This window comes from Triticum dicoccoides, chromosome 2A (genome assembly GCF_002162155.2).
Source record: "Triticum dicoccoides isolate Atlit2015 ecotype Zavitan chromosome 2A, WEW_v2.0, whole genome shotgun sequence".
NCBI classification, from domain to species: domain Eukaryota; kingdom Viridiplantae; phylum Streptophyta; class Magnoliopsida; order Poales; family Poaceae; genus Triticum; species Triticum dicoccoides.
In genome coordinates, this window is record NC_041382.1 from 726,204,008 (window position 1) to 726,227,846 (window position 23,839).

Here is a 23,839-nt window from a genome sequence, read left to right on the forward strand (position 1 = left end):
GTCCTTACACTAGGACATCTGCCGTGACAATTCCACGACAGTTGGCGCCCACCGTGGGGCCCGCGCACGGTGGTGTTGAGTTCTTGGAGGGATCTCTCCTAGGGATCAAGGAGCTCGCAATGTTCCGGATGAAGTAGAGACAGTGCGGAGGATCTGCATCAACTCCGAGTTCGTCGCTCAAAAATTAGGAAAAAGCTCGGGCGCCAGCACATGTGACGCAGAGTTCGTCGTGGTCGAGACCGACAAGAGTTTTCGTCGGATCAAATATAGTGTATTGCAATATTCCGCTGAAACCGCCGTTTCAGTTTCTGTGGACGAGTCCGATTGTGATTGCTTTTCACGTCCACATCAGCTGTTGTTGACGAGGATCAAGCCCAATCTGCCACTACTACTCCGAGGCGTGGAGATCGAGGCCTGCAAATCAATCCATAAGTACCACTGTACGTATGAAGGAATCGATAGCAATCAGCACGTACTGCTCCAATTAGTACTCCGGCTCGTGAAGCCATCTATAAGATAAGACTTTTTCATCTACGGTTGCTACGTGCACATGAGGAAAACTACCTGGATCGTACTGTTCTCTGTACATAAATTGATTGACTGGTAACTTCCGTCGTCTGGTCATGACAAAAGTTTGGAGCTTGTCACATATCAAGCCGGCGATCCACCCTGCTATCTGGGCGTCATGGTCTATGCCGGCTCGCCGAGGCTCGCACCAACATCCTTCTGCAACAGAAGACCTAGGAACGAACGTGCCCACCGTCCCTATGTCTGGCTTATATCAACATGTCGAAGGCAGTCTAATTGTTCAACTACAAGTCGTCGCTCGACGGGTGCGTTCGGCGCTCGCCGCCCTAGTGGTCCCTGTCAATTTCAACGTGCCGGGAGGAACAGAACAAGGGTTAACTACACCATCAGTACATATGCGTTGGCGGTTTTGCATGGAGCAACGTACCCCAAAAAAATACTTGCATGCTTTTGCACTGCGTGCATACTACATGGAGCGAAAATACTGCTTTTTCCATCACGTCAAAGCATCAAGTCCAATCGGTCCACAGTTTTGAAAGGGTCAAGGGAGAAGTCCACATGAAGATGCGCTAGCTCGTTCCCAAAACAGTGCTAGTACTATGAATCCACGTATGGATGAAGGCATCATACGTCTCTGAATATCAAAAATTAGCATATCAACATCGCCGCTGCACCAGATTGTCGCCGTCGTGAAGCTACCTTTGCCTGAGCCGCCCGTCCGCGCGCTGCCACCTCCGCGGGGTTGCGTTGCAGCGTCCGCCTGTGAATCGCCAGTGCTGGACACCGCGACAGCCTCGCCCCCACCTGCCGGGTCGGCTCAGGCGTGCGCGGACGGCCCTGATCGCCACGGCGCCCCTACGTGCTACCCTGTTACTTGCTGCCTAAAGAAAGGAGGGCGTGGTGCTGCAATTGTTTTGTTGCTGTATACAAAAAAGAAAGGGGCTACGGTGCTACGGCCACATCAAATATTTGCTAAGCTTTTGATCCCCAACGCACCGCACTGAGCCGCCCCTGCCGTGTTGAGCCGCGGGGTTATATTGAGTCGCCAGTCTGACGGAACCATTTCTGTCGTGTTGAACGGATCATCCATCATCCGAACAAATCAGGTGATATCCATCTAAGTTTATTTTTCTTAGCACATTGTTTTTATCAAAGAACAATTACTTGGTCTATGCTATTTCTTCACAGGACCATTATTCCACACAAAAAGGTGTTGCAAAAGGGGTGTGAGCAGATATTATTTTTTGCACTAGCGCTCATCCTGCGCAGGTCGCTACCCCCGCTACATCAACACATGCGATTGACTTATTGTTCGCCCCTGCGGCTGATTCTCCCGCCCGCACCGGTTTACCACGCCACGGCCGGTTCATCCGTGAGCGACTTCAATTTCATCGAGCGATCATCAATTTCATGGCGGATCATTTCCGGCCTGGCACATTAGGTGACATCCATCTAAAGATATATTTTATTGGCATATATTATTGTTGTCAAAGAGCAGTTTATCTTTGCCTTGGTCTGCACTATTGTTGATGCAGGACAACGTGGTTGACTCGCCCGCGCCGGTTTACCGCACTACGGCCGACTCATCTATTTTGAGCCACCTCTAATGCGGCGGTCATTTTTACTGTCCGTCTCTCGCGGCCTGGTCTACATCAACGCACCGGGCCACACTTGTCTGGATGAGCTGTTTATTGAGTATGAACAAGTCACTACTTGGGAAGCCCGGTTTTCTTCCAACAAATTGGAGGTAAATTATCATATATTATCAGTCGCCGTCTGCAGTGGATGTTTCAATGGGCAGGCGCACCAGTCGCCGCTACTACATTTTGGTTAACCAGTTGGAAGGAACCATTGGCCGAGTTGCTGACACGGCTCATACGGGATCATTTATAACCCGACAGTTGGCCACCGCAGTCACCTCAACCTTCTATGGATTCACATCGTGCTATCAACACCAATGATATACAAGTTATGCCGGTTTATATCACGGTCAAATATGGAGAGCCTCAAGCCAACTCCTCGAGTCACCTTTGGGACTCGGGGGCTACAATGACATGACTCAGCAAATCTTGCTAGTTTCAGCAAATTTAAGAACCCCAGGACGATGGAGGGAAAGAGAACCCGGTCCCGGAGGCTACTGTTATTTGAAGGCCGTCAGAAAATTTCCGGCTTAGAAAGTATATGACAATTACAAAATCCCGGCTTAATGAAGAAGTTCCGGGTCATCAGAAGAGATTCCGGTTTAAAATCTGATTCAAGGGAAGTGAGTCTCACTGAAGCTCTCAAATATCCGGTTTACTATCCGGTTCAAGGGAAATTTGTTCTCCCACAAAGCTCTGAAGCTCTTAAATCTGGTTTGAGAATTTCCGGTTCAAAAAAAAATTAACTTCTCGCAAGTTCGAGTTTAAAGGCCGTCAGAAAATTTCCGGCTAAAAATGAAGATTCCGGTTTAAAATCCGGTTCAAGGGAAAGATGTCTCCCACAAAGCTTTGAAGCTCTCAATATCCGGTTCAAGATCCCGGTTCAAGAAGAATTTATCTCTTGCAAAAAAGTTAAAAATTACCGAAGAGGACCTGCTGCCATGATGCGCGGTTCAAACATGGATATCCTGCCTTATTGGCCTAACATATTGATCACATGGGGGCTTCTGCTTCATAAAGCGGGGTCTTTGTTCTTTTTTACATCATGCGTGGTTACACGGAGGTTCTGTCTTAAAGCGGCCTCCGGTTTACCCCTTGAAATTTGCTTTTTATATATCACTTGGGGCCTTGGTCGTGTCCGAACCAACGCGACACCTTTTGATAGGCGACAGCCACCAGATCACTTGGGGACATGGTCAAGTCTGAACCAGTCACGCCTCTTGATCGGCCTAAGGCCACAAAATCACTTGGGGGCTTGGTCGAACCCGAACCATTGCCACGCCTCTTGATCTGGTATATATGCCACGAATCATTTGGGGACCTGGCTGACTTGAATCATTGTCACTCCTATTGGGGGCTTGGTCCTGTCCGACCATGGTAATACCATCTGATCAGCTCAGTATAGCATATTTCTGCAAATGGTTTTATTATTGCCTTTGCTTGAAATTTTCTTTAATAAATATTTCTTCTTTGTTGAGTTCTTAAAACGACAAGATTCGCAGACCGTTTCGACTGTCAATTTACGGAACGCGGTCAATTCTTAATCCGGAGATTATTTGCCCGGTTTGATTTTTTGATTTTATGTTATCATCTTATTATGGAGTAAACCAGTGTTCATTAAACCGGCTTGACTTTCGACTACAAGTTGTCAGTACATGACTAATTATGATCCGGCGATTATTAACCCGGTCTGGTTTGACTACGAGTCACCAGTATTATATATGGTTAAACCGGTGTTTATCACAACCCGGTACGGTTTATAATAAACCGACACAATATGGAAGGAGTTATCAGTACTCAAAATTTGGATTATTACCTCTACTACAAAAAGTTGGTAAACCAACGAGGTGATTCAATGTTACAGGTATGATATATTTCATATTTAATTAATTCTTAAGTGCAACCTTGGTTATAAACCCGGGTTATATGTTGGGCATTATGACCCGTCCGGCGGTAAACCGCCAGGACACTTTAAACTTGTTGTATGCAGAAACAGGTTGAATAAAGCATGATTATAAATTGTCCGGTGTTTATTAAACCAGCCTGGCTTTGGACTATACGTCGCCAGTATATATTTGGATTGCGCCATTGGAATCATGCGCTTATAAATGATTGGGTCATATTATTCAAATAGCCAAAATTGGTTGAATTTTTCATTATGATATTGGATGAATAAGGTTTCATACCGGATTATATTATCTTGAATAGCCAACATGGCTGGATTTTTATTATGGTTATTAATATTATGATTGAGGTTTTCAAAGTCGCTTTAGCGCAATGGATATTATGTTATCAATGGATATATTCTACAATTGAAGGAATAGTCCCAAGTTGTTGCAGGCTTACAACCCGGCACTTGGGGGCTACATTATTGAAGTTGAGATTACATCAAATATGCAAGTCTCATGTCGCTGCAAGCATGCACTATGACACTTGGGGGCTAATGCAAAGACATTCTTTGTTCATCTTATTGAAGACCCGACTCATCACATTATAATGAGCCGGCCCTTGGGGGCTACCAATTGCTCCTGTTAAACAATTCAAGGTACAAAGCTTTTTATTCATTATATTGAAGGGTCCACTGCTCAGTTGGTAAAGCAAAAGACTCTTAACCTTGTGGACGTGAATTCAAGCCCCATGATGGGGGTTACATCATATGATGTTATTTTCATTGAAGTATCTATCAAAGTCCATGCTCATTATTGCATAATGACCCGGCCCTTGGGGGCTACACTGGTTGAAGTCTTTATGAGCATCAGGAAATTACAAGTCCCAGGTTGCTGCAAGCATAACAACCCAGCACTTGGGGGCTACATAATATGGAATGTTCAGTTTTACTAAGTGACTGGGATGAACAACATGGATTTCTTCAAAGTGGCAGTAATTATATGAAAACAAGTCTCAAATCATCACTTTGTTCTATTCAAGACTTGGGGGCTACAGGTAATATGGATATAAGGGAGAAAAAATCTTCAAATGCTCAGTTTTGAGCAATAATTATGACCTGGAGTTGGTGACAATTATGACTTGGTGCCATCCATATTTATATTTCGGCAATTTTGGTAATATTAATCCGGCAAATTTTACATCTTCAAACCGGCTGAATATCAGATGAGTATGTCAAGACCAATATTTCTTAAAACCGGCGCCTTGGAAGCCGATTCAAGTGGATTATTCTTCATATTATTTTTTCTATAAGAAGCCAACATCAGCAATTTGAGTATGAAGCTCGTTATTAACCCGGATTTTCTAGAAGGAGGTGACAAGGGTTTAAGGATGATCAAGTGCCGGTTTACAAGAGTATTTAAACCGGAGCACAACCCGACGAATTTGTTCTTGTGTTTATGTTGCAGATCAGTTTAACATGGATGAATCCAAATTAAACTGGGGGCTAATGTCGGGGATATACCCCGCGGTGTAAACCGGCCGGAAGGATAATCCGGCCGGACTTGGCGATTCACCGGCGACCTGCACAGACCAGACGGTTTACAGTTCATTGGTAATCCGGCAGGCGGGCCAGAGGAGCAACAAGACCCGGCGGCCTGTCTGGCGGTTCATGAAGGCCGGTTCAACCATTGTGGACCGGTTCAAGAGGAAAGGAATATTTACCTTACAAGGAGGTAAGACCAACACTTGTATCCGGTTTGTATTAGAGATAGACTAGTCCTAATCCTAATAGGACTCCACATGTAAACCGCCCCTTCAACATATATAAGGAGGGGCAGAGCTCCCCAAAGAGGGACGAGTTAGAAGCAACAAAGCTACAAGCAAGAAGAAACAATCTTACGGCTAGACACAAAGAGGATAGCCGGTTTACGGCGACTCCCTCGTGATGATAATGAGACCTAGCCTCAAACAGCATGTAGGGTTGTTATCGGATGATGTCTCCCGGGGCCCGAAGCTGTCTAAATCCCTGTCTTGTGTTGCGTCTCTCGATTCCGCTCAACCCCTCTCAAGCTACCACATAGATGCGTTGGCCTCGCGACTAAGTCCTTACACTAGGACATCTGCCGTGACAATTCCACGACAATAAAGGTGCTCTACAGGTGTCTCCGAAGGTACTTGTTGGGTTGGCGTATTTCGAGATTAGGATTGGTCGCTCCGATTGTCGGAGAGGTATCTCTGGGCCCTCTCGGTAATGCACATCACCTAAAGCCTTGCAAGCATTACAACTAATGAGTTAGTTGCGAGATGATGTATTACGGAACGAGTAAAGAGACTTGTCGGTAACGAGATTGAACTAGGTATTGAGATACCGACGATCGAATCTCGGGCAAGTAACATACCGATAACAAAGGGAACAACGTATGTTGTTATGCGGTTTGACCGATAAAGATCTTCGTAGAATATGTGGGAGCCAATATGAGCATCCAGGTTCCGCTATTGGTTATTGACCGGAGACGTGTCTCGGTCATGTCTACATTGTTCTCGAACCCGTAGGGTCCGCACGCTTAAGGTTTCGATGACAGCTATATTATGAGTTTATGAGTTTTGATGTACCGAAGGAGTTCGGACTCCCAGATGAGATCGGGGACATGACGAGGAGTCTCGAAATGGTCGAGACATAAAGATCGATATATTGGACGACTATATTCGAACATCGGAAAGGTTCCAAGTGATTCGGGTATTTTTCGGAGTACCGGAGAGTTACAGGAATTCGCCGGGGAGTATATGGGCCTTATTGGGCCATACGGAAATAGAGGAGAGAGGCCAAAAGGAAGGAGGCGCGCGCCCCCCCTCTGGTCCGAATTGGACAAGGGGTGCAGCCCCCTTTTCCTTGTTCCTCTCCCCCTCTTTCCTTCTCTCCTACTCCAACAAGGGAAGGAGGAGTCCTACTCCCGGTGGGAGTAGGACTCCCCCCTTGGCACGCCCTCCTCCTAGGCCGGCCGCCTCCCCCTTGCTCCTTTATATACGGGGGCAGGGGGCACCCCATAGACACAACAATTGATCCTTAAGATCTATTAGCCGTGTGCGGTGCCCTCCTCCACCATAATCCTTGATAATATTGTAGTGGTGCTTAGGCGAAGCCCTGCGACAGTAGAACATCAAGATCGTCACCACGCCGTCGTGCTGACGGAACTCTTCCCCGACATTCTGCTGGATCGGAGTCCGGGGATCGTCATCGAGCTGAACGTGTGCTATAACTCGGAGGTGCCGTAGTTTCGGTGCTTGATCGATCGGGCCGTGAAGACGTACGACTACATCAACCGTGTTGTGCTAACGTTTCCGCTTCCGGTCTACGAGGGTACGTAGACAACACTCTCCCCTCTCGTTGCTATGCATCACCATGATCTTGCGTGTGCATAGGAAAATTTTGAAATTACTACGTTCCCCAACATTAAGTTCATCTAATCAAATTATTCATTGATCTCCCTCTCAGATAGACATCCCTCTAGTCATCTAAGTGAAACATGATCCGAGTCAACAAGGCCGTGTCCGATCATCACGTGAGACGGACTAGTCAACATCGGTGAACCTCTTCATGTTGATCGTATCTTCTATACGACTCATGCTCGACCTTTTGATCTTCCGTGTTCTGAGGCCATGTCTGTACATGCTAGGCTCGTCAAGTCAACCTAAGTGTATTGCGTGTGTAAATCTGGCTTACACCTGTTGTATTCGAATGTTAGAATCTATCACACCCGATCATCACGTGGTGCTTCGAAACAACGAACCTTCGCAACGGTGCACAGTTAGGGGGAACACTTTCTTGAAATTATTACGAGGGAACATCTTATTTAAGCCACTGTCGTTCTAAGCAAATAAGATGCAAAACATGATAAACATCACATGCAATCAAATAGTGACATGATATGGCCAATATCATTTGCTCCTTTTGATCTCCATCTTCGGGGCTTCATGATCATCGTTGTCACCGGCATGACACCATGATCTCCATCATCGTGTCTTCTTGAAGTTGTCTCGTCATCCATTACTTCTACTACTATGGCTAACGCTTTAGCAATAAAGTAAAGTAATTACATGACGTTTATGTTGACACGCAGGTCATAAATAAATAAAGACAACTCCTATGGCTCCTGCCGGTTGTCATACTCATCGACATGCAAGTCGTGATTCCTATTACAAGAATATGATCAATCTCATACATCACATCCTTTTGGCCATATCACATCACACAGCACATGCTGCAAAAACAAGTTAGACGTCCTCTAATTGTTGTTGCAAGTTTTTACGTGGCTGCTATAGGTTTCTAGGAGGAACGTTTCTTCCAAAACCACAACGTGATATGGCAATTTCTATTTACCCTTCATAAGGACCCTTTTCATCGAATCTAATCCGACTAAAGTGGGAGAGACAGACACCCGCTAGCCACCTTATGCAACTAGTGCATGTCAATCGGTGGAACCAATCTCACGTAAGCGTACGTGTAAGGTCGGTCCGGGCCGCTTCATCCCACGATGCCGCCTAATTAAGATAAGACTAGTAACGGCAAGAAAATTGACAATATCCACGCCCACAACTGCTTTGTGTTCTACTCGTGCATAGAAACTACGCATAGACCTAGCTCATGATGCCACTGTTGGGGAACGTAGCAGAATTTTAAAATTTTCTACGCATCACCAAGATCAATCTATGGAGTCATCTAGCAAAGAGTGATAGAGGAGTGCATCTACATACCCTTGTAGATCGCACGCGGAAGCGTTCAAGAGAACGGGGTTGATGGAGTCGTACTCGTCGTGATCCAAATCACCGATGACCTAGCACCGAACGGACGGCACCTCCGCGTTCAACACACGTACGGTTGGAAAGACGTCTCCTCCAACTTGATCCAGCAAGGGGGAAGGAGAGGTTGATGAAGATCCAGCAGCACGACGGCGTGGTGGTGGAAGCAACGGTGATCTCGGCAGGGCTTCGCCAAGCTTAGGGAGAGGGAGGAGTGTCACGGGAGGGAGAGGGAGGTACCAGGGGCTAGGGTGCGGCTGCCCTCCCTCCCCCCCACTATATATAGGACCCCTAGGAGGGCGCCAGCCCTAGGAGATTGAATCTCCAAGGGGGGGGGGGCGCAAGGGGGGTGGAGTGCTCCCCAAGCCAAGTGGGGCGCCCCCACCCCTAGGGTTTCCAACCCTAGGCACAGGGGAGGCCCTTGGGGGGCGCACCAGCCCACTAGGGGCTGGTTCCCCTCCCACTTCAGCCCATGGGGCCTTCCGGGATAGGTGGCCCCACCCGATGGAGCCCCGGGACCCTTTCGGTGGTCCCGGTACAATACTGATTACCCCCGAAACCTTCCCGATGGACGAAACTTGACTTCCTATTTATAAATCTTCACCTCCGGACCATTTTGAAACTCCTCGTGACGTCCAGGATCTCATCCGGGACTCCGAACAACTTTCGGGTTACCGTATGCTAATATCTCAACAACCCTAGAGTCACCGAACCTTAAGTGTGTAGACCCTACGGGTTCGGGAGACACGCAGACATGACCGAGACGACTCTCCGGTCAATAATCAACAGCGGGATCTGGATACCCATGTTGGCTCCCACATGCTCCTCGATGATCTCATCGGATGAACCACGATGTCGAGGATTCAATCAATCCCGTATACAATTCCCTTTGTCAATCGGTACGTTACTTGCCCGAGACTCGATCGTCGGTATCCCAATACCTCGTTCAATCTCGTTACCAGCAAGTCACTTTACTCGTACCGGAATGCATGATTCCGCGATCAACCACTTGGTCACATTGAGCTCATTATGATGATGCATTACCGAGTGGGCCCAGAGATACCTCTCCGTCATACGGAGTGACAAATCCCAGTCTCGATTCGTGCCAACCCAACAGACACTTTCAGAAATACCTGTAGTGTACCTTTATAGTCACCCAGTTACGTTGTGACGTTTGGCACACCCAAAGCACTCCTACGGTATCCGGGAGTTGCACAATCTCATGGTCTAAGGAAATGATACTTGACATTCGGAAAAGCTATAACAAACGAACTACACGATCTTTGAGCTATGCTTAGGATTAGGTCTTGTCCATCACATCATTCTCCTAATGATGTGATCCCATTATCAATGACATCCAATGTCCATAGTTAGGAAACCATGACTATATTTTGATCAACGAGCTAGTCAACTAGAGGCTCACTAGGGACGTGTTGTGGTCTATGTATTCACACATGTATTAAGATTTCCGGATAACACAATTATAGCATGAACAATAGACAATTATCATGAATAAAGAAATATAATAATAACTATTTTATTATTGCCTCTAGGGCATATTTCCAACACTTATGCACCCCAATCATGGTACTTTTCGCGAGGGAAGAGTGATGAAATATACCCCCGGTAACTTTTATGTGCATAGCATGGTAACTCACACATCGTAGACCTGATAAGTAATGTACCCCCAGTCTTGGTAAATTTTGGTGACCGGGTGGGGGAAGGGTGGTTGATGAAATATATCCTTGGTAAATTTTGTGTGAATAACATGATAACTCACACATTGGAGACCTGATAACTTATGTGCCCCAGTCCTGATAACTTTTCGTTGACGGTGGTGAGGGGTGGGGAGGGGTGTTGATGAAATATACCTCTGGTAACTTTTTTTGTCAATAGCATGGTAACTCACACAACATAGACCTGATAACGCAGGTACAAACAACGCGGTAACTTAAGACCCGAATACAATGTTATTTAAACATACACCAGTTATTTCTGTGCAAACAACATGGTAATGTATGCATCCAGAGCTGATAACTCGGGTATAAATATTGGTATTTTTTACTCAGGGGAAAGACCGAAAGAAGTCGTTGAAAACACATCTCCGGCCACTTCTGCATAAATAACATGTTAGTATACATATAACATAACTGATAACTTTACGGTAACCTTTGACCAAAAAAGTGATCAAAACATGTCAACATGAGATCTAGTTTCGAAGTTCTCATCACGATGGATTATTTTTGTGAAGACGATTTTTCAATCAAAAACGATAATTTGAGTTATAAAATATTTTGCAGTTTCGAAATAGCAAGAATTTACAATGACATCAGATTTCATGTGCTCTACTCCATTTGCATGTGAAGAGAATGTTGGAGGAGCCATTTCCATGCCCCGGTAATTTATATGTAAACAAGATGATAACTTATGTATCACAGATGTGATAATTTACTTAGCGTGGGGCTGGTAACTTTTGACCCGAAAAAAAAGTCATCGGAACATATCAACATGGGATCTAGTTTCGAAGGTCTCGTCGCGACAAATCTTTTATGTGAAAACGGTTTTTCAATCAGAGCGACGGTTAGAGCTACAAAACATTTTGAATTTTTGAATTAGATGGAATCTCTGCTGACATCATCATTTTCGTCTTATGTGCATGCATGCAACAATTGAGGAAAAGAGTCCGTGTGGGTTCTCAGTATTTTTTCGAAGAAATCAGCCACATGCATGCATGCACCTACTTTAGGTGAATAGCGGAAAACTCGTCCGAATCTGTTGCTAATGTTTGGAACGGTCGGACATTAGCACAGTCCTTTTCCTTATCAGCTAGGTGATTGCCCATTGTTTACGACACTCGCAAAGCCACCGCGAGTCCGCGACGCAGAACTCTCTCCTCGCCTATACCTGTGCATATGTCGGGTTGGGCTGGGACGAAAAAAAAGCCAGATGCTGAAAACCCAGGCTCAAGCCCAGCTCGCCCCGACTGTCGGGCCTAATAAATCAGGATCGAGCACGAAAAAGCCCGAAACGGCCCGGTCAGCCCTGCACGACTACGGCTAAAATTTTGATTTTCACAAGCTTGAGCCCGGCCCAATCTACCGGTGATTCCTATATGACGCTCGTTAGCGTCAAATCTTCATAGCTTCGCTGAAGAGCGAGACTTATCGCTTCCACTTGGGCCGGCCCACGATTCAGATTCGCACTTGTTTCTTCGTTGCGGTCGTTTCTGCTTCTTCGTTGCGGGATCTTGGGAACCTTCGGTTTTGGGAATTTTCTAGAAGGTTCCCTGGACCGTTTTTCTCTGTTATGTTTTTACTAGGGTTTATTCTATTTTTGATTTTTCTTCTTCTTTTTCTTTTTCTCTGCTTATTCCTTTCTTTTCTTTTCTTTTTTCACTGTTTCTTTTCTCTGTTTTACATTTTTTAGTATATAAAAGGTCCACCACATATTAAAAGATGTTCATCGTATATTAAAAAAGTATTCACCTTATATTATTAAAAAATTGTTCATCATACATCAAGAAAATCTTCACCTTGTATTTTAAACTTGTTCATCGTATATCAAGAATTTGTTCAACGCATACTATGAAATGTTCATTGTGTATTTGGAAAACTTGTTCAGCGTATATCACAGAAATGTTCAATGTGTCTTTACAAATTGTTCAGCATATATTACAAAAACATTCAATGTATATTTAAAAATTTCTCAGCCTATATAACAATTTTTTTTCATGTTTTCAATTTTTGTTCACTTTTTTAAAAGTTCGTGTTTTAGAAGTTGTTCGAGTTTAGAATTTTTTTCACATGTCAAAAGTTATTGGCTTTTTTGAAGGAAATTTGTTCACATTTTCCCAAGTGAACTTTTTAAAATGGGTCCGCATCTGTAGTTATTACTTAAACATTTGCGCAGCATTGTGGCCACACTGGTTAGCAGCCGTAGTTTGTATCGTGCGGGATGGAGTTCGAGTCCAGGATCCTGCTTAATTTTCGCGAGTTTTTACATCAGCGCCTACAAATGGGCCGGCCCGTTTTGCGTCCTCTTCAGCGAATGCTCTGCTGTTTGCCGCTCGCGAGCGTCCAATAGGACCTCTCCAATCTACCCGTCAGGCTCAATTTCCAGGCCCGAGCCTGGCCCGACGGCACGTTCAGGCCCAGCCTGGCCCGGGATTTTGGCCGGGATGCCCATGGCCAGGTATGACCTCGCCTAGTGGTTCCCCGGCGGCCGCGCCCGCGCCAGCTGCCGCTTCCGGCGGTAGCCTGCAACTCCCTCGTCGCCCAACCACACGTGCCCGACTCGCGGCCAGTAGATCTGGCGGCCGCCGCGGAGCTAGTCGAGTAGTCCGTGGGCAGAACAGAATGCGCGCCATTCCTGGCCGTGGGAAGGTCGCCGCGGTTAAGGACAACTCCGGAAGTTTGAGGGCCTGAAAGTGGCCAGCAGCCCTTCCTCTTCGGCCGCTGGCGCTCCGCGCTCTCCCCTGGGCACGGATGCATGCTCCAGTACGCGCAGCTCCGTCTCGCCTGATACAGCTGCGTCACGGTGAGCTCCGAAGTTTGAAGGCTACATTTCCTTTGTGCTTGTAGCGGGGCGTAGGACGATTTTGTGCTATTTTTTCGGTTGCTCTTTTGTTGCAAAGCGAAATCTGTATATACTGCAATGTGTTCTGGGGTCGCAGATTGAAAATTGCAAAGGAGCAAGGTGGTGTTGATTCCCAAACCTGCCAATCTCACAGAATCATCCAGGGGGGAAGCTTACAATACACATAATTTTATCCTCTGGCTGTGCATACATATACATAGTTCTGCATATTTGGTGAAGTAGGAGAAGCAATAGACGTTAGGACTGCAGTCGGTGCCTTTTTCTTTTCTATGAGAAATCCACATGACCACATGTCCAGATTATTTGAGGGGATGTTTCATTATGCCTGGATGAATGTGCTGTTGACCGATTGTCAGGGCCGCGCTGTTGAATTACCGAGTCCACGCAACAATTTCTACCGGGTGAGCATGCTGGGAACACGCTGGACGGTGAGGTATGTAGCACTCTATACTCTGAAGTCTCGAATTGGTTTGCTACATGATCAAACAAATTATGTAATTTACAGTATGGTGATCCTTCAAAATTCACTTCCAGTAGTGTGATAACAAGTAGTTAGTCATCGTTGCATATGGCTGGTCTCGTAGGTTCTGACAAAGGGCAGCATCACACTATGAGAATGCGGTTATGTATTCTGATGCCCATTGCGCTCAGTAAGTCGGTATGAAGTGTAGAAATACATGAGCACTTCCGTGTTTTCATTACAATGCAACTAAACAAAGATAGAAAAACCAACACTGTTATTTCCTTTTTCTCAAACTACCATGCTTTTCTGTTATTCTGCAAATTGTGTCTAAGAACACATATTTTTCATTTGCACTCAACAATTTTGATAATCGTACATGTATGGAAATAGTACTATCTGGTGAATGTTAATGCTATTCTCAGCTTTGAATAAGCTATCGATTTTTTTTTCTGCACTAGACCTGACTTTAGTTCCAAATCAACATTGCAAATCTAAATTCAAACTTATTGCACAGTAATAGGATATGATTAAACCTTTTTTTTTTGCCCCAAGATTTTGATTAGAGAAGTCAATTTTCGCAGGCATTGGTGAGTCACCAATACCATAGATGAGGGTGCATCTCTTGAAGCCGAATGTAATGACAAATCGCAGAGTATACTCTATGCAAAGGATTGCCACCAGGAGGCTGCTTGGAGCCTGTGACAATGGCATAATTTCAGGGAGCATCCTTCTGGGTGGGAGAATGCCCTTCGAGTTAGTGTTCTGGACCCCACGTCTTGCCCATTCAATATTTCATCAGATGTCATAACAGATGTTGGATTTTCATTGTTCAGTTCTGTTTGTTTGCTTTTGCTGATAGCCCTTCTGATGCTTCAGGGAACTGTTCTGAATAGTAGGCGAATGTTCTTGCTAAATTTACCAGGATTTCTTGGATAGCGCTGATCTTGCAGCATCAAATATGCTATCTGCGTACCCTTGGGCTTTTGAAGCACCTACGCTAGCTGTAAATAATGCTCTTTCTGAATGATAAGTCGTTTGCTTGCCAGCTTAATAATGCGTAGAGTTTTCTCAATCCTATTGCTGCTTCGCGTGTACAGTAGAATTGTTTTCCTAACTTTTTCAGATGCATTTTCTCTCTCTATCAGATGTATTGTGTGCTATCTGCTTTCTTTTATGCAGAGTTATCTGCATTGTGTTATTTTCTTTCTTTGTTTTCGAATTATCTGCCTTCTGCAACATAGGAACTTGCTGTTTCTGACGTCAGTTGCTCATCAGGTCCTAGTTGGGTTGCGGCGTCCAACTGTCACTAAGAACGAAAGTAAATTTAAAAGGATATCTTTTTCCTGAAAAGGGAATACCCCGCCTCTTGAAGACTTGGGAGTGATGCACACAGGTACAAATTTAACAGAGAAATATTCAAGCAAATAACAAATCATATCTACTGTATCTGGTGTGCCCCCCAAAAATAGCAAAATAAATTTCTTTCTAAGTTTACTTTTTACAAGTGCAGGCAGCTTTTGATTTTGCTGCAGGCTAGTTAAAAGTTACTCCTCCTTTTCTTCTTTGAATGGATACAAGTTACTCTGGTACGGCCTACACATAGCCAGGATGTTAGCTCCTTTGCTAGTTTATTATCCTCCTGTGGATCAAGCCAGGCTGCTAACGTAACTGAGAATTCCTCCAACACTGCAGCCTTGGAAAGCAGAAACTTCGCAAGCATCTTTTCGAGAGGCAGTCCTCTGTAGTTGGCAATATTGATTTTTCTCAGACTGCGATCCAAGCATCTGACGTCCATATGCCACAGACTGGGGGGTATCAAGGTACTATCCTTGACGCCATTGTTGATGGCATTGTCGTTGGGCTCCATATCTAGTTCGCCATCTGGCTCAGTCTCTGGTTCACCATCTGCCTCGTTATCTGGCTCGATCTCTGATTCGCCACCTGACTCGGTCTCTGTTTCAGCATCTGAATCGGCATCTTGATCGGTATATGTTTCGTCATCTATATTGGCATCTGTTTTGCCATCCGGATAGGTACCATATTCGCCATCTGAATAGGCGCCATCTGAATCGGTGTCCGACAGATCAATCTCTGATTCGGCATCAGACAAATCGTATGCCATCTTATCATATGGACCCAGAAGGAACAGCGACAGCACTTGCAGGTTCTTGGCGTTGAGAAGCAAGGCGGCCACCGACCGGACAGCATGATCAGTGGGCAATCTGCCCTGGAGGCTCAGCTCCGTGAGGTTGTCTAGTCCACGCAAGACTCTTGTGAGCAGGCTGCTGTAGTAGGCCATTGATGGGTGCAAGGAAAGTTCGAGATATCTCAGGCGTCTGCACCCCCTAATGAGCTTCGTGACCGGAGCAACTTCCGACGGTCCTTTGCTGGAGAGGTCCTCGCAGATTCCAATCCTCAGCGCCTCGACTGCCAATAAGTTTGGGACCGCGATAAAGGACGACCCGCGAGGAGGGAGGCCGCCTCTGTAGTGCAGCGAGTTCAGGCAGGTGGTGTGCAGCTCGACGCCCGTGGCATTGTGGCAGCAGATCAAGGCGAAGCTGCGCAGGCAGGGGCTGGGCACCGTGATCTCCTTGATGTCCGGGCACTCCTCCAGCGTTAGGCTGGCAAGGCGCGGGCAGCTCGAGAGCAGCCGCTGCAGCATCCCGCCGCCGTCCACGATCCTCCCGAGGCAGAGCGTCTCCAGCGACGCCATGTCGACGCTCCCCGGCAGGTCGAGCGTCCAGCTCGTCAGGCGCAGGCGGCGGAGCGTGCGGCAGCGGAAGATCATACGCTGGGTCTTGGCGTACACCTTACTCTCGCTTCGCTCGAATTCGCGTAACGGGCAGAGCGGCTGCGTGCGGGGTCCCCAGTTACCCTTGTACCTGAGCTTGACGTCGAGGTCCTCCACGCCGGAGGTGACGGCGGAGGCGATCCACTGGTCGAGCTGGTCGCGCGAGGGGTTGAGGACGCCGCTGAGACGGAGGGCGCGGATCGGCGTCTCCGCCCCCTTGCCGAGGATCGCGCACGCCACCTTTTGGTCGAAGCAGATCTTGAGTCTCTCGTAGTCCCGGTCGCCCGTCTTGGTGTCGACGAGGTCGATGACGGGGACGGCCTCGTGGACGTCGCGCCACCGCCGGGAGAGCGCGCTCGTGCGCACGGCCTCGTCGGACCGGAGGTGGCAGAGGACGCGCTGCAGCGCATTGTCGGGGAGAGCGCTCAGCCTGTCTTGCCCCTCGCTGTGCGACGGCGCCATCGTCGTCGTCGAGATTCAATCAAGAAGATCAGAAGCGGCCCGTGCGCTTTTATGTCACGCTTCCGACTTCCGATCCCTCCTCGACCTCTTAACCGAGTTGTAATCTACTCCGCCGCTGGAGATCATAGTCGGTTCATAGTCGGTCACAAGACTAGGGTCCACGCACATAAACCCTGGAGAAACCGTCGTTATATATAGTAGTGGACTGCATGCCAAGCCAGATCGACGGCTAGATTGCCGGATCGGATCCAAACAATCCTGCGGCCAGATCGATATGGCCTCGTCGCCGCCGCCGCCGGGGAGCAGGGATCGCCTGAGCGACCTCCCGGACTTCCTGCTGGGCCACGTCCTCTCCTTCCTCCCGAACAAGGAGGCCGGCCGCGCCATCTTCTGCAACGTGCACACCATCTCGTTCGCCGAGACTCAGGGCGAGAGGGCCAACGACTGGAGCTCCGACTACTACGAGGCCGAGGAGAAGAAGAGCGGCAGCGCGGTGCTCCTCGACGGCGTCTGCTCCGCGCTCCTCTGCCGCCGCCGGACCGCCGGGCAGCACGTGCCGCTGCGCAGCCTCCGCTTCGCCTTCGACAGCTGCCACCACTGGGACTTCGTGCACGTCGACCAGTGGCTCTCCTACGTGCTGCGGCATAGCAACCAGGAGCTCCACCTCGACCTGCGCTTCCAGATCGGCCCGATCTGTCGCCGCAAAGATGACGAGGGCGACCACGACGGCCGCGAGGAAGGGGTGGTGGACAGCGGCACGGACAACTCCGACGAGGAGGACGAGTGTGACAAGATGAGTAGGCTGTGGTCATATGTGCTCCCAAGAAGGCTCTTCACCTGCACGGTCATACGGACGCTATGTGTTGCCTCTTGCCGGCTGAAACTGCCGGCGGCCGTCAACCTGCCGCTCCTCGAGACCTTGAGCATCACGGCTCCCCACTAGGACGGTGGGAGAAGCATCCAGCGGCTGATCTCCAGCTGCCCCCGCCTCATCGACCTAACGCTGGAAACTATCTACCGCCTGAAGAGACTATCCGTCCTCGACAAACGCCTCCGCAGATTCGCCCTCCGCTGCTGTCACAACTTGAAGTCTGTTGACATCGACGCATCGGAGCTGAGGTCGCTGGACTACTGTGGCACGGTGCCCCCCGAGTCGCTCTTGTCCTTGCACGGCTTGCGGGGAGTCCCTTCGTGCACGGTCGACTTCTGCATAGCGCTCTCTCAGGAGGCGGAATTTACCAGGTTCAGAGGGTTTATGGAGAAAATATCTGATGCCAAGTCCCTCCCTCGTTTAACAATTCTCATGATTCCAGATTCCAGACACACCCTTTCGGGTAAACCTCGCAACAAAACTGTTGCCTTCTCACATCTCTTCACCAGATCCGGCGCGTCGCTCCTGGTGATCAGTATAACCACCAGTTCCTCGACGCTCTCAGGTCTGGCCTTCGGCGATCCTCCCGACAACCTTTCGCAGATCCTGCCCCATGATCTGAGAACGCATGCCAACCTCCGCGTTGTGCCCAGGAAGCAAAATTTACCCCCAATCTGAATTTTTTCGCCCTCGATTAAGCACCAAGCATCCGCCGCCGCTCCTCCATAATCACATCACCACCCTTTGAATGTTCTCTCGTAAAATCATAACCGCACATCACCGGGATCGGCATGGTGACAGTTGAAATGTAATCCACCTTCCACCTCGGATCCAGGGAGCCCCTGGAATCACATGCCCCTTGCAGGTCCCTGTTGTTCCTCCCGTAATGCTCGTGTCGGCTCCCACCTTACCTCTACCACACTGGGGAATCACGTGGTCACCATTCACGCAGCGAATCGGAGGAACAACAAACGCGATGGGCATGGGCCGTGCGCTCAACACTGCGGCGCCGCTCTCCTGGAATCTGACCACCTTTGGCGCTGGGATGGTAACAGAGAATCCGCTTCCGCATCCGCTCACAACGCCATCTCCTCCAATGTACCGAAAAATGCTTCTCACACCGCTTTGTAAATAAAGCCACAACATGATACAACCACAACGAAGGAAGGTCCACAGGAAAAACAAATAGGTTCGAAAAGGAAAAAAAGAGATAGTACTAGCTGGGGGCATCAGCATAACAAGCCCGCAAAAGGAACACAGCAAAGTCTCAAGGAGGATAAGTGATCATAAGTAATCTGGATGCCACCTCCTCTCAACGTAGACTGGCCTCTGGCAAAAACCCGGTCCATCTAAGCCGAGGAAGCATGGCTCGGCACATCGTAAGCCCCCTCTCGCCTCTCCTTGGCCACACACTTCACCTCTAACACCCTTGCCGCCCGCATCAGGCGAAGTCGCATCGAAAGGAGGATACGATCCACGGGATTCATCCCTCCGCCCCTCTCGCTTCTCTGAGAGAACGCAAGTAGGCTTCAAAGATTCTCCTTCGATGGATCCTACCTCGACTACCCACCTAGGACTGACGAGCTCATCGGTGGCGGGGCTCGAGGTGCGGCGGCAGCCAGCTATGTGTGGCACGAGAGCGTGAGTCGTGGAGGGAGAGCTTTCGCATGGGAGTGCTCTGCCTCATGTGTGATGCAAATTTGCTTGGGGAAATATTTCTGCCATGTAGAGTAAATACTAAGGTATGCTGCATAAGTTTAAATGATTATCAGGCATTGGACAATCAACTTTCTAGGACATATGGTAACCTATTTTAGTTCAGAAATAATTCTTAAGGATGAATATATTGGAAAATGATGGATTGCGCATTATGTATTATTCTGTTGTATTCTATAATATTAAACTGTTCAAACTAAGAGGGAAACCGTTCAGAACTAGAACATCACTTCTGAAACATGCATGCTTGATATTATGTTTAGGATATGTTTTCTCCATTTACAGTCTACAATTTTTTGAATGGTACATATATGGAAATAGTGAGTGGCTATTTGGAGAATGCTAATGCTATTTTCAGATTTGAACAACTTGTTGAAAATTGGTCTTCAGTATTGACTTTATTTTTGTCTGACATAAATAATGTAAATCTGAACTCAAACTTATTACATAGAAATATAATATGATTGAAATTAAGATTTTTTTCCAGTTAAATAATGATGCAGGGGGATGAGTAGAATCGGCTTGTAGATCAGAAGACAAAGAGGCACACGAGCAAATCTCAGGGAAAGCTGGCTGGGTTGCTACGAACTGACCCTCTCGTCTTTTTCATTACAAGGGGAAAGTCTTCATCTAGTACTCTGTTCTCCCCTTTAGTCACTAGGGGAGACTTACAAAATAAGGTTACAGAGAACTCTAGAAACTAGTACGAGAAAACTCTACAGAGTGTACAGTGCTGACTAGTAGATTAAAGAAAAAGAAAACCAAAGGAACAGGTACTCCACTTAGTTGAAGCTAGCTGCATCATCCTCCCCAGGCCTGCAAAAGAACTCGTCCTCGAGTTTAAACCTGAACTTCAGATGTTTCGTGATGATATGGCACAAGATGCCTAACATTGAACACATCAGAAGTGCGTAGATGGCTAGGTAGCTCCAGTTTATACGTGTTGTTATTAACCCTTTTTATCACTTTGCACGGTCCTATTTTCCTCTGGCTTAACTTATTGTATTCTCCAGCAGGAAAATGATCTTTGGTGAGGATAGCCCATACCAAATCTCCTTCTCCGAACACAACCTGACGACGGTGTTGGTCAGCTGCAGCCTTATATTTAGCATTGCTTTCTTGTATTCGTTGATGGACAAGTTTATAAATTGAGCCCATCTCTTCTACCATATTCTCTGCTTTCAAAATTTTCTTTCCAACGGCAGGTATAGGTGCTAGTTCTAGAACTCCATTGGGGACTCTACCATAAATTATCTCAAAGGGGCATAGTCCAGTAGAACGATTGGGTGTCCTATTGAAGGCAAACTCAGCATGTGGTAGAATTGTGTCCCATTGTTTCGGCTTGTCGCCTATAAGAGCTCGTAACATCTTCCCTAAGCTTCTATTTACCACTTCAGTTTGACCGTCCGTCTGTGGATGATAAGCTGTGCTGAAATTCAAAGTAGTTCCCATTTGTCTCCACAACGATCGCCAAAAATGAGACATGAACTTGGTGTCTCGGTCAGAGGTAATACTCCTTGGCACACCATGCAACCGCACTATTTCTCGAAAGAATAAAACAGAAATTTGACTAGCATCAGAGGTCTTGCGGCAGGCTATGAAATGCGCCATTTTGCTGAATCTGTCTACCACGACAAAGATGGAGTCCACTCGACGCTGTGTTCGTGGGAGACCTAGAACAAAATCCATACTTATATCTATCCATGGTGCATCAGGTACAGGTAAGGGCATATACAAACCTGCATTCGTAGCTGTACCTTTTGAAACTTGACAGATATGACATCTCTTCACAAACCTTTCCATATCTCGTCGAGCATGGGGCCAAAAATACTGTTTCAGCAATAGTTCTACAGATTTGTCTCGGCCTCGATGTCCTTCATTGTGAATCTCCTTTATGATCAGATCACGTACAGAGCAATTTGGAATGCAGAGTTGAACCCCACGAAAAAGAAATCCTTCATGGATGGTATATTCAGCAGAGTTCCTTTCTTGAGCAGCCTCATAAATTTTGTTGAAAAAGGGATCAGTAGTATAGAGCTCCGGAATACTGTCAAAACCAACAACTTGAACCCTCATCATGCTTAGGCATTGTGCTCCGCGGCTCAGTGCATCAGCCACCCTGTTTTGTGCTCCAGATTTGTGCTTGAGTACAAAATTATACTCTTCCAAAAAGCTTGCCCACCATGCATGTTTACGGTTCAGGTTAGGCTGATTTCGGATGTATTTTAGTGCTTCATGATCACTATACAAAATAAACTCTTGATGTAGTAGGTAATGCCTCCAGTGTTGCAATGCTCGAACCACTGGATACAACTCAGCTTCATAAGTGGAATAGTGTATTTGTGCACATGTCAGTTTCTCACTGAAGAAAGACACAGGACGAGATTCTTGGCTAAGAACAGCACCAATTCCTTTTCCTGATGCATCACAATCCACTTCAAACAACTTGTTAAAATCCGGCAAGGCTAGGCAATCAGTGGATGCCACTTTGGCCTTAATCTCCTCGAAAGCTTGCCTCGCTTCTTCCGTTAATACAAAAGCTCCACCTCATTTCATGCAATCAGTAAAAGGTGCCATGATTGTGCTGAAGTTGCGAATAAAGCGTCTATAAAAAGAGGCAAGCCCATGAAAGCTACGAGCTTCAGTTAATGTGCGTGGAGCTGGCCAACTAAGAATTGCTTCAACCTTGCTTGAATCAACTTGTAAGCCTCTTCCAGACACAATAAACCCCAAGAAGTTGACTGAAGAGACCAACAATTCACACTTCTTTGGATTAGCATACAACTGCTCACGCCGTAAAGCACATAACACTTCTCTCAAGTGTTGCAGGTGGTCTTCCATGCTACTGCTATATACTAGTATGTCATCAAAATATACGACAACAAATTTTCCGATAAAAGGCCGTAATACATGATTCATCAACCTCATAAATGTACTTGGAGCATTAGAAAGACCGAAAGGCATTACTAACCATTCATAGAGCCCATCTCTTGTCTTGAAAGCCGTCTTCCACTCATCGCCTGGACGGATCCTTAATTGGTGGTACCCACTCTTGAGATCAATCTTTGAAAACACCACTGCCCCTGCTAAATTATCCAACATATCATCGAGTCGAGGTATAGGAAATCGATACTTAACCGTTATCTTATTTATTGCTCGAGAATCAACACACATGCGCCATGAACCATCTTTTTTTGGTGTCAGGAGTGCAGGGACAGCACATGGGCTTAGGCTAGGTTGAATAAAACCTTTATCTAATAGTTCTTGCACTTGACGATTTAGTTCCTCATACTCTTTGGGATTCATTCGATAAGCCGGACGATTTGGCAAACTAGCTCCTGGTACTAAATCAATCTGATGTTGAATGTCTCGCATGGGAGGTAATACAGAAGGAAGCTCCTTTGGAAAGACATCCGAAAATTCTTCCAATAAGACATGTGCCTCCTTTGGTATGCCAACTTCACTCTTCTGCTCTGAAAGCAGCAGCAGATATACGCCTCCTTCTATTGCTTCACGCATAAATCTCTTACAAGATATGAGACTTGTGGTGCGTGATGATTCAGAACTCTTGGATTTGACTAACTCATCCTCTTTCACTAGGTTAAACACAAACTTTTGGCCATCTTTTATGACAGTATATGTGTGCTTACGGCCATCATGTACAGCATGGCGGTCATACTGCCAAGGTCTTCCTAGAATTAGGTGGCTAACATCCATATCAACAACATCACATTCTACCTCATCAAAGAATTTATTGCCAACGGAGAAAGACACCAAACACTGAAATTTTACCTTCGATACCTTATCAGATTTGAACCAGCGCATGTTATAAGGACAAGGATGATTTTCCTTCTTAAGCCCAAGTTTATTTACTGCCTCCTCTGATATAGTATTTTCCCAGCTGCCATTATCAATAATAACATGACATACTTTTCCACCTATAGTGCAGCGCGTGTGGAACAAGCTCCGTCTTCGCCAATCTTCGTCTTTTGGGGGTATCATCAAAGCTCGCTCCATTACTAACATGTCCCCTGTATCTCCATCCAGCTCAACCTCATCATTATCATCATAATTATCATATGTAGGTT

The 23,839-nt window shown here is 46.7% G+C and overlaps 1 long non-coding RNA gene across 1 annotated transcript; it reads left to right on the forward strand.

The window, feature by feature from the left end:
- The first annotated feature begins 13,072 nt into the window (after positions 1 to 13,072).
- On the forward strand, positions 13,073 to 14,997 carry LOC119356678. The gene is made up of 3 exons (XR_005172004.1): positions 13,073 to 13,388; positions 13,805 to 13,881; positions 14,493 to 14,997. It is a non-coding gene; the product is annotated as an uncharacterized LOC119356678 (long non-coding RNA).
- Positions 14,998 to 23,839: the final 8,842 nt, after the last annotated feature.